The sequence below is a fragment of the Nicotiana tabacum genome, chromosome 11 (genome assembly GCF_000715075.1).
Source record: "Nicotiana tabacum cultivar K326 chromosome 11, ASM71507v2, whole genome shotgun sequence".
Taxonomy (NCBI): domain Eukaryota; kingdom Viridiplantae; phylum Streptophyta; class Magnoliopsida; order Solanales; family Solanaceae; genus Nicotiana; species Nicotiana tabacum.
Window position 1 is genome coordinate 132,384,060 of NC_134090.1, and position 12,590 is coordinate 132,396,649.

The following is a 12,590-nucleotide window of genomic DNA, read 5'->3' on the forward strand; positions in this document are numbered from 1 at the left end:
TCTTGCTATCAAGTCACTTCAGAAGAATATCTCGAGACACCGAGGACGTGGAGTTGCGATCGAGTCCCCTCCCTCGGGGCTCGTCGAGGCCCGACTCCAAGAAGACGAAGATCGAGGCTAGAGCAAAAAGGAGAATTCCCAAGGCATGCAGCTAAGTCTGACAGAGCTGGCCTACCCGGAGCCTGTGTCGAGGCGTCACATCTAGCCGTCCTATCTTCATGCTTTTATAATTAATGTATGTCATACAATAACCGGATTCCCCTCCTATATAAAGGGAATCCACACCACTTTGTAAGGGGCTATTGTTGCTTCAACCATTCTACACAAGATCAATAATATCTCTCTCTCTTTTCTCTCTAACTTACTTGCCCGAGGCTACTCTTTTCATTTTTTGGTTTCATACTTGTTCTTCATTTATTGTTCGATATTGGTCATTAAGAGCCTTTTTTAATTATTTCTTAGCTGTTATCCCCTTTCCGGCTACCCTCGATAGCTCGAGCTCGAGCCGGATATAGACCCTGAGGCCTTTCATCGACTAGTCCGAAGCCCGGGTAGCAAGCCCCTCGGTTTGATCACTGCCCGGTTTTAGCTTATACTTCATCGTTAAATCCCATCCGCCTAGCATCAACTGCTCTAACAACTAGCATAAAAATAGATCACGTATTTTTAGAGTCCTATTTACATATTTAATTGTTGTTACCATTTTCACGGTAAACAGTTTGGCGCCCGTCATGAGGCTAAAAATAATAGTGATTATTTTCTTGCTGGTTTTGTTACAGAAACGCCAGTTATCTTTCATACTTTTTCTTGTCTAAGATCTTCTGATTTCAGGTCGGAATGTCTGGCTCGGTAAATAGAGTTGAGAACGATTACCTCGAAAATCATGGCGAGAATGGTGCGGCTATTCCAGTCGTTGGTGCGCCACCGCAGAACCTCGATAACGCACCTGGACCTATTCCAGTGGACACGGGTTCGCAAGACGCCCATCAGGTAGACGGAACCTCACACATCGACGGAAGCATACATCATGGCGACCAACAGGAAGCCCAAAATACCCCGGCTCGGGAAGTACAGGAATTTAGTCTTCATAATATTTTTGAAATGTTGCAGGCATAAAAGTTGGCTATCGCTCAGTTGCAAAGCCACCCGAAGACTCCCAACACAGTAGCGCCGGAAACTATTTCCCTAGCCGAACAGGTACCGGAGAGGTCAAGCAACAACAGATCAGTAGTCGATCCTTCCATCGTGAAAATGCTAGAGGACCTCACCAAAAGGATCGAGTCGGGCGAGAAAATGATAGCAGCCAACGATAAGAAGGTCGAAACTTATAATTTCAGAGTCGACAAAATCCCGGGCGCGCCCCTAGTCCTGAAGGGTGTAGATTCGAGGAAGTTCGTGCAACGGCCGTTCCCAGAGGAAGCGGCTCCGAAACCCATTCCAAAGAAGTTCAGAATTCCAGAACTCCCAAAATACAACGGGACCTCAGATCCCAATGAACACGTCACTGCCTATACGTGCGCGGTGAAAGGCAACGACATAAAAGACGATGAGATCGAGTCCGTCTTACTGAAGAAGTTTGGAGAAACACTCTCGAAGGGGGCCATGATATGGTACCACAACCTAGCTCCCAACTCCATAAATTCGTTCGCCATGCTAGCAGACTCCTTCGTAAGGGCGCACGCCGGTGCCATCAAGGTAGCAACAAGGATGTCCGACATATTCAGGATTAAGCAGAGGGAAAACAAAATACTGCGAGAATTCGTGTCTTGATTCTAGACAGAACGAATGGAACTACCCCCGATCTCCGATGACTGGGCAGCGCAGGCCTTCACTCAAGGCCTGAATGAACGAAGCTCGGTGGCCTCAAGGTAGCTGAAAGAGAATCTGATCGAGTATCCCGCCGTAACCTGGTCGGACGTCCACAATTGATACCAGTCAAAGGTCAGGGTCGAGGACGACCAGCTAGGAGCCCGTTCGGGCTTAATATACCCGAGCAGACTCTTAGCGAAGGAGTCAAGATCGAATAAAGAGAGGTACCAGCCGTACCCCAATGATAGGAGGAATGCCCCGAAATGCAATCCGCCTCGCAACGACCGATCGGTAAATCAAGGACAGAACCCTCGGGGACCCCTCAACAAAGGTGGCTTCGACGAGGACACGGGGTCAACAGGGGCACCTCGCCAATCGGAATACAATTTCAACATCGTTATACCAAACATCGTGTTCACCGTCAGCGAAACCAGGGATGTCAAATGGCCCAGACCAATTCAGTCGAATCCCTCTCAGAGGAATCACAGCCTGGTGTGGGAACTATATAACAAGTAAGGTCGCGGGGCCAAAGATGGCCACCAGCTCCGAAGGAAAAAGGCCAAGCCACTCAACAAAAATCACCGCCGAGAACTGCCAAGCAACCAGGCTCAAGCTCAGTCCCGAGTAGGGAAGGCAGCCAAGAAGAATGAAGAAAATAAGCCGCGATGTATTATCACGATAGTGGAGGAGCGACGACACTCTCCAAGAACTCATAAAAAGGAGAGTAAATATGCTCGTCACTAGAGAAAAGCGGGTCCGGGGGATATATTCCCAAGGACACCCTCACATTCGGTGAAGAGGACAACGAGACCCTGTCTCAACCCCACAACGACGTACTGGTAATCTCCTTCCTTGTAAATTCTTTTCATATAAAACGTGTACTCGTGGATCCAGGTAGCTCGGCTAATATTGTCGGATCGATGGTGATAGAGCAGATCGGATTGCTCAACCAAATCGTGCCCGCCACTCAGGTCCTCAATGGATTCAATATGGCGAGCGAAACAATGAACGAAGAAATCATCCTCCCAGTTACCGTGGCCGGCCTGACTCAAGACACCAAATTCCATGTCATCGAAGGGGACATGAGGTATAACGCCTTATTCAGGCAGTCGTGGATACACTGCATGAGAGCAGTGCTATCTACCCTTCACCAGATGATAAATTTTCCAACAAAGGATGGAATTAAAACCGTCTACGGGAAGCAACACGCGGCAAGGGGAAAGTTCGCATCACATAACGTATCGCCAGTACCAATATCTCCACTCTCGAAAGAGTCAAAGGGTAAGCAAACCATATCTTCGGCTGAGCCCGATTTAACACAGCGGAGGGCTGTACTAGAGCCCTCGCTCTAAAACAGCAGGGACATATCGGACCTCAGAACATCACCCCGCGCATCCCGCGGTAAGGTAAAACTACCTCCTTCCTTTGTTATTTTATGCTAAACTGTATGCAGATACCCGCCAGGGCGTTCAGAAGTGTTAACTCTACCCGAAGATCCCAAGGCCTTAGCGGCACCCATCGCACTCTTTTCCCTCGGCCGGACTTTCGCCCCAAAGAAGGTCTCGCTAGCAAAGTTCTTGGTGGAATGACGTGCCTCCTAAGTATGATCCGACAAGCTAGCAGGGCTTCTTTTGCATCAACCCCGAATGATGGAGGGCACCCCCTTGAAGGCACCGTCCGCTCGGAAGGGCCGGGGAACGACAGACTAAGTTCCAATAGGAAATCATGTACCGGGACAAATGGTAAAAGGAGCCGTGCCCGCACAGGCCGAGATCACGACAACGAAACAATGTGTATTTACGCTAAGCAATCAAAGAATATCTTTCAGCATCTCGTACTCCAAAAAAGAAAAATTCGGCATGCTCATGGCAAGGATTCCCCCCATCGAGTACGTCCCTAAATACTCGGAGACTTAGCATCACTAATTTGGAACCCACCCGACCTCAGGGTCGGAACTCCGTGCTTATAAGGCCCCAGCGAGGCAATTCTGAGCTCACAAGTAACGACCTTCGAGCCTAAGCAAACTCGATAACTCGGAGACTGTCGCCAATCACCATTCACTGGAAACCCAAGGTCATAAGACCCCGAGCGGGCAGACTCGGTCTAGCCAGATCTAGTTTACGCAGCAACAAAAACTGTAAGACCTCAACATGCATGAAAAAAAATTGTAAGACCTCAACAGGCATGAAAAAACTGCAGGACCTCAACATGCATGAAATTTTTTGTAAGACCTTACTACAGGCATAAAACTTAATCCCGAAGTTTAGGGTATACGTCGCATTTGTAAGACTCCCAAAAGGGCATACCCTCGATGTAGACACCTCAACTATCACTCGGGATGAAAAATGGCTCCGGCCAAACACATATGACTACTGTCAAAATGGCTGCACCAGCCAAATTAACGCGACTCAGGGATGCCTGACCGTCGCTAACAAAATCATAGTCCATTACTTCGAATCTACTTCGAAAAGAACCGGTTAAACAGGCTACCCTCAACAGGAAAATGAGCTTCGACCATGTCAACTCCAAATCACTAGGCTTCGAGCTACTCAGCCTATGAGCTAAACCTTTCGAGGTGCTCGAACATCGCCGCTAACGACTTGAAATCGAGGTTCTTCCCGAACCGACGACGGGTTAGGCAAATTTATTTCAAAAAGTCCTTAATGAGAGGAAAACAAAGCCTACATATTTCCACGGGCAAAAACGTAAGAGCCATTGTTGCCAGCCAAACGAGCCTCAGGGCCACACACTAAAAACTCGCAACAACCAACAGCGTAAGAGCCACTGTCGCCAGCTTGAAAATTGAAAACTTGTGGATTAAAATGAGCTCGAGTAGTAACCCGATTCGGAGACCGGATCCAAAATAGTTAACTGCACATGCCTAAGGGCAAAAGCGTAAGAGCCATTGTCGCCAGCCAAATAGCCTCAGGGCCACACACTTAAAAGGTCGCTTCGACCCAAGGTATAAGAGCCATCATCGTCCGCCCATGCAGGCACAAAATTGTTTTTGAGGGTCAATTAAGCTCGAATCACAACCCTACTCGGAGACTGAACCCAAAGTAGTTGAAATACAAATTCCCAAGGGCAAAGTGTAAGAGCTATTGTCGTCCGCCCATGCAGGGACATGAGATTAAAGGTCAAATAAGCTCGAGTCAAAAACCTGACTCGGAGACTCAACCCAAAACAGCTGAGCAAAGCATAAGAGCTATAATGCCAGTTGCACTAAAGGCCGTAACTACCACGCGTATAAGAGCCTCCAAGCCTGCCTGATAAGCTTCGGAAGCCGTAATACGAATCTAAGGGTTCCCGCCAAACTCCGAAACCAGCCCGCCTGGTTAAAAGCAATGCAAAAAGGGATACAAAAGAGATAAAGCTTCAAGATTTCTTTTATTTACATATGCAAAAGATGCGTTCTCCATCTACAAATGTGTTTTACGAATATCTAGTACAAAATGGCAAAATCTACGCTCCGCTCCAGAAGGCTACGGCCTGCCAGCCCCGTCTTCACTCTCCGTGGCATCGGCAAGAAGTGACCGAGCATCACGCTCGTCCACCCTCGCTCGAGCCAACTCTTCCAGGAGAACGAAACCCCTGGCGCCGATCTCTTCAAGCACCTCTCTTCGGGATTTACAATCAACATATTCCTCAATCCTCTTTTCATGATCGAGAGCTCGCTACAACTCGGCTTGGGCATCAGTAGCGTCCTTCAAATGAATCACCATCTCTTGATCAGCCTTGGTCCGACTCAATGCTGCTTCAGCCCGAACATCGATTATTTCGACCCTGACTTTCGAGAGATCGAACTCGAGCTTCGTGATCATATCCGCTTAAACTTAAGCATTGTCACGAGCCAAGCGGAGTTATGCCTCGAAGGCGGGAGTTTTAGCCAAGGCACCCTCGTCCTCTGAAGCTTGATCCTGCACCTGAGCTCTTAGTCCATCACAATCATTCCTAACTCGGACGGCTTCACCCCTAAGGTACTCCTGAGCCTTCATCTTTTTCTGCAACTGAGATAGGCAAAAAAGTTTAACCTTAAGGGTTAAAAAGGCGAAATGCATACTACAAGAGGTTACATGCTCCATCAAATAGCTCTCGTAATTCGAGCTCCAGAGCACCTCATATCGCCAGTGCATCAACTCAACCTCCTTCTCCTCATAGAGGAGCCTAAGGGACCTACCCTCATCTAGGGATTTCCGAAGCCTAGCCCCATGATGGAGCAACTCCGATCTGAGCCTATCAAAGGCCTGCAGAAGAAAAACTCGATAAGGAAGGGAAGACACAAGACGCGGAAAGACTGTGCCAAAACTCACCGCAAAGTGAAGCCGGCGGACTTCCTCGAAGTCCGAGCACACTCCTATTGCTCCAGCCTTTTGACCCTATAAGAACCGACCCCGGTCGAAGCATGATCACTCAGAGGAACCACCGCTCCGGAACCGGAGACTTCAAGAACAACAGGCTCGGGCAATGTTTTCTCCTCGGACACATGAACCCGTTTAGCCTTGCTAAAAGCTCCATTGCACTGCGAGGGCAAATCCCGTTTATCGCCATCGTCCCTTGGTTCAGAGGCCGACGACTCCTCCCTCTCTCCGGAGGAACACAACCTCACCCTAAGGAACTGCCTTATACCTACGACGGCAAATCCAGTACAAAAGAAAGAGGAAAATGTCATCTCAAACCTATGAAGACCAAGGTAAAAGTAGCGTATGCGCATACCTTGGTGTTTCACTTCCCATTTGACCCGGGCATAGCTCGCCACCTACGCTCGTCAAAGTCGAATGGGTCGCCAACCTCCGAACCCAGCCGGGCAAATCGGGAACTTTGCTCGACGTCCATGAAGTTGGTGCAGAAAAAGGAGGAAACACAGTTACTCAACTAGTTTTTGCTATAAGCGAGTCTAATAAATCATGAGACATTCCACTCACGCACGTAATTCCATCCCTCGGGAAATGGCATGAGCTCCACGGGGATAATGTCAGCCGTCCGAAACCGAACGAATCGACTGACCCAATCTTGATCCCCATCTTCCTCATCATCAATGACAAATGGCGTGGGCGAATGACACCATAGAGTTAGCAGGCCTCGATGGTGAAAGTGCCGGTACAACCTGACGAAGTGACTAAGCGTGAATTCAAGACCGGCCTTCTCCTTAAAGAATCTTATCATCATCACCACTCATGAAAACGACAGATGTATCTATGCCAAAGTAACCCGATACTTCAGGCAGAAATCAAGCACGACCCTATCAAGAGGTCCTAGTACGAAAGGGTATAAGTATACATTCAAGAATCCATCAGCAAAGTCCATAATACTCTCATTCGAGGAAAGCGCCTGCTACGTTACCCCCTCGCTCCATCCGCAGTCTCTCCTCACCATCTCCAGATGTTCCTCTCTTATCGAAGACATAGTCTTCAGAGTAAGCTCCCGCGGATCCTGAGCGTTGTCTGCCAAGTAGACCCTGAAGTAGCAGTCATAACTATGGTGGAATTGACAAACTAAAGCAGGGACGTATGCCAACACTTTTGCGCTTGAGGTAACAAAAAACTCGATGCCGAGGCGGAAAGGTAGATATCTAAAATAATGGGATCTTCAAAATATGCAAAAACCTCCCCATGTATATGCGGGATACAATGATAATTTGCCTACCCAGGATAAGCCCAGGGAGGCCAACGACCTCGGAACGGATCCCGAGGTGGTGCTCGACCCCGGAGATCTCTGTCAAGAAGAAGTTAGGCCATAGAGGGTCAACAACATCGTCTCCAATTCCGACGTGTTACCCGACCTTGAAATTTTCCCTCAAGAAGAAAAGATAAGCACTTCGAGCCCCGATCACGAGGGCTCAACCACATAAAATCGCCTAAATATGAATAGCCCCTTCCTCAGAAACCTGCCTACAATACCTTAAAAGGTTATCTACGCCAAGCTCAAAGTAAAAGCTCCAAACGCCTGAAGTCGACTTTCGCTTCGGTGCTCTATCTCCATGGGACTCGAGGGCCCCGATGATCCAGATTCACCGGACCACTTCGGCCTTGATTCCGGGAACAACGATGAGCTTGGAAAGGAGCCATTTCTGTCAACCAAAGGCCGGAAAAAATATTGACGATCGACAACAGGGGCATACATTCAAAATCTCTACAAACACAAAAGAGTATACAAGAACACGACAAAAATCAAAAGCAGAAGTAAATGAAACATCTTCATATTTGGTAAATATCGGCTACAAGGGCCCTCGAGGGGTCCTTACAAACAAATTACAAATGCCCGCAAAGGGTCCTTATGTAGAAACAAAGAAGCTCGAGGAGTCAGGTGTTAGAATCATTTCCCATCGCTTCGTTCTGGGAAACACAAAGACTATCTGTATGCGGAAAAATCAGTGGGCCTAATTTCTTAGTATCAAGTCACTTCAGAAGAATATCTCGAGACCTCGAGGATGTGGAGTTGCGATCGAGTCCCCTCCCTCAGGGCTCGTCGAGGCCCGACTCCAAGAAGACGAAGATCGAGGCTAGAGCAAAAAGAGGAATTCCCAAGGCACGCGGCTAAGTCTGACAGAGCCGGCCTACCTGGAGCCTGTGTCGAGGTGTCACGTCTAGCCGTCCCATCTCCATGCTTTTATAATTAATGTATGTTGTACTATAACTGGATTCACCTCCTATATAAAGGGAATCCACAACACTTTGTAAGGGGCTGCTATTGCTTCAACCATTCTACACAAGATCAATAATATCTCTCTCTCTCTCTCTCTCTCTCTCTCTCTTTTCTCTCTAACTTACTTGCCCGAGGCTACTCTTTCCATTTCTTGCTTTCATACTTGTTCTTTATTTATTGTTCGATTTTGGCCATTAAGTGCCTTGTTTAATTATTTCTTAGCTGCTATCCCCTTCCCGGCTACCCTTGATAGGTCGAGCTCGAGCCAGATATAGACCCCGAGGCCTTTCATCGACCAGTCTGAAGCCCGGGCAGCAAGCCCCTCAGTTTGATCACTGTCCCGTTTTAGCTTATACTTCATCGTTAAATCTCATCCCCCTAGCATCAACTGCTCTAACAACTAGCATAAAAATGGATCACATATTTTTAGAGTCCCATTTATAAATTTAATTGTTGTTACCATTTTCACGGTAAACATTACCAAACAAGAGCACATTGATTAAAAACTAAACTAATAACTTGTTGGCGTTAAAATTTAGTCGTAGTGATGAAATGTTGAACACGGTGCGCGTATTGAACCCACTGTGGTTGTTCTCCAGTTTCACTTGCTGCAAGTTCCGTAAATTACCAATCTATTCTGGAACTATATCTGCAAATTATTTGTGAACTGGAGAATGTCGCCCCCCCTTTTTTCCTCTTTGCATAAGAAAATCGGGTTTATGACATTGGGTATAAGACAACTCATTTCTTTTGGGAACTGGGTTTTGCATTTGAAGAGTCGTTACCTAATGATTTAAGGTGCATTAGGACACTTATAGGGTTCATTTCTAAGTTTGCTTGATAACCAGAGATAGGGTAAGGGCTTGAAATTATCCTAAGGGGAAGGTGTTAGACACCCCTCAGGATCCACTAGTGTGGTTCCCGGCCAGATAGTTTTTGTGAATTTGTACAGTTAGCAAATAGATAAGTATAGGCTCAAATAGTAGGGGATTTAGGTTTAAACACATAAGAGTTTGAAAGAACAATTAAAGGCGAACTTTGAAAAAAGGAGTCATATTTTTACAGATACTTGGGAATATAAAAGGGAAGGAAAAGGGGAGAGGGGTCCTAGGTTTATTTATAATATGAATCACATCAATGCGATACCCAGTATGACACTCCTCAGAAGAGGAGATACACGTGGTATTAGTGTACCGGTCATCATATCCATATCTACCCTTCCCACCCCGTCGAGGTATTAAAGCGCGGATTTGTTTCGACCACTATTGCATGCTATTACCCGTCCCACTCCTATCAGTCCCGAAGGAACTTAGGACTACTATTCCTAAAGGGGAGGGATATTAGACTGACTTTTAGGTTTCAAAAGGTGAAAAAAGCTATGACGACATACAAAAACACATAGGACTGCATATCAGGGGAAACATGTAAACAACCAAAAGGCTTATGTATACCTCCTCAAACAAAGCACATAAATAGCATGACTTAAACATAGCTAGGGTCTAAATTTAAAGTGCTAAGGCAAGGAGAATTTTAATTGTTGTAGCAATTACTGATTAACAAAAGCAGGTTCAATTTTTATTCTCGTTATCACCTAAGGCTTGCCTAAGTATTTGGATGAGATCCTATAAACATGATATCTATTACTGATTCAGGACATGGCAAAGCAGTAACAACTCTAAAACAAATGACTTGAGATCCTATAGACATGCTTTCTAAACCGCGTTAAATAAAGGAGTAAGGTTGTTTAAAAACTAATTCAGAACAATACGAGTTAGGCTGATTTTAAACTAGACTAGTTTCAGATTCTATAGATATTGATATCTATTATTGCTATTTTTAATTCCTATAGGCATGATATCTGATTGAGCAATACTGATTTTAATTTATTGGACATGATGTCGGATTATAACCAATTAGATCTTGAGAGCATGGTATCTAAGTGTGGTAATAAACATGCAGAATTTAAAACGAATCCTATAGGCATATTATCTAAATGCAGAATTAGACATGCTTAATTTAAACAAGCCCTATAGACAGGTTCTCTAAATGCAAAGTTAAGCATGTAGAATTTAAAACAACAGATCTTAAAGGCATATTCTCTAAATACAGAATTAGACATGCAGAAAACAAGTCCAATAGGCATGTTCTCTACCCTTCTAATTGTTAAGCATGCACAATTACCCAGCCCTTTTCACTAGCCAACCCCAATGTTTATTATAATTTATTACAGTCCAAATGATAAATTACATCAGAAAAGTGTAAAAGGAGAAGTTACAACCAGAGGAAGCCTGATTCTTGACTTCCTCTCTGAGTTATGGAATAAACTACCTCAAATGCCATTTGTTTCAAAGAGTTTCTCGGACTTGAGTGTGTCAAAGTTCCCTAAGGGTCTCAAGGGGCCCTGGGCAGTGCTTACACCCAAGTTTGCATAACCAGATAGAGATGAGTGAAGTGTGGAAGGGCCATCCCTTATGTGTCCAAGTTCAGAGGGAGCTCATGGGTCCCAAGGCAAGCCTCACACAAGACGGACAGAACCTAAGTCTACGAGTATAGTGGAAGTGCAGGAGTAGAGATTTTGTTTGAAAACTAGGTTGAGAATAGTAAGGTAAAGGGTAATTTGAAAACAGTAATAGTAAAGCTAACACTACACAAAATCAACATTTTTTTATACAAAGGGGTGAGGGGTTTGGGAATACATTGCAGGGAGCATATGACCCTAAGAGGGTTCAGGTTTGGACATGCACAACAATAGCTGGTGCTAGCATGCCAACAAACCAGCCAGAGAACATAACTAATAGAGTGGATATGAAACATATGACCCTAGGGAGGGCCAGGTTTGGGTCATGCCCAGTAATGTCTAATGCTGACATGCCCTCAAACCAACCAAAGAATACAAACACACAGGGGATATGGGGGTTTGGGATTCATAAATCATAATAAGTGACTGACAGAGTTCATACATAAGAAAAATACATTAATTCAGAAGAGGAAGAGGTAGATTACAGCATGCTTGGTAATGTAACTGGATTAAACACAAGTAGGAAACATGCAAAAGTGAAGGAAATAGTAAAGAAACGTGTTGTTGTTGATGCTGGAAGATTAATTAGAACATACCGGTAAAGAAGCAAATGCAGAAATAAAGTAAACAAATTTCTACAGCCTAGCTTTGACTTTCAGTCGGCTAGACAAGGCAGCAACACAAGTAGTAACAGAGAAATGAGAGAGAGCTTTGAGTGAAGTGTGTGTTCTGAACTCAAGTGGTTCGTGTCTTTTTCAAAAAAAGAGAAATTGCAGGGTATTTATAGCTTCTGAGAATGAGTGAGAAGTAAGGTAACAAGTAAAGTTTTAATACAAATATAGAAACAATCAACAGTCAAAATCAATTACACAAGTGACTCTCTTTTATTAAGGAGTCACTGTTTAACGGGTAATGACAAATTCAAAATAAGGAAAGAAGATCAATTTAGAGAAAAACTGATTATAGGAGTAGTAAAAGCATTGAGAAAGTAATCAAGTCTAAGTATAGAAATATGCTTATTTTGGGAAAAGATTCAGTAAGGCAAAATAAGGAAAGAAATCAATTAACTTTAATAGGCGAGTGAAATTAGAGTTCATAAAAGAAAGTTTTTAAAATCAGTCCCACGATTGAGATCAATCAAAGAAGAAACATGCTTTTGCACTTCAGTATATAAATAAAGTGAACAGGGTCATCAGACATGCGAGGCCAAGTACATTGGCAAAAGAGATAATCACAAGCATGCAATGGTGGCAGAAATAAGCTAGGGTTCAGTAGTAAAGCAAAATTTGAAGCATAGTAATCAAGTAGGTCAAGTCACATTAAATCAATAGTAAAAAAAACAGAGTATAAGAAATATGCAAAGGTCTCACAGTAGCAGGTGAGGAAACCTTTTGAAAAGTAACGGTTTCAGCCATAGTCGAGTTGAAAGATAGTGAAAATCAGGTAAGTCACATAAAGAAAAGAAAGTCTGAAACAAGAACTTTCAATCAAGTATTCAAACAAACAATTTCAGACCCAAAGACCTAGGAGTTTTAACAACAATCGAGTTCAAAAGATGGTAAACAGATAAGTCAAGCAAGGATTTTAAACAAATAAGCACACATCTAACAAACAGCTTCAG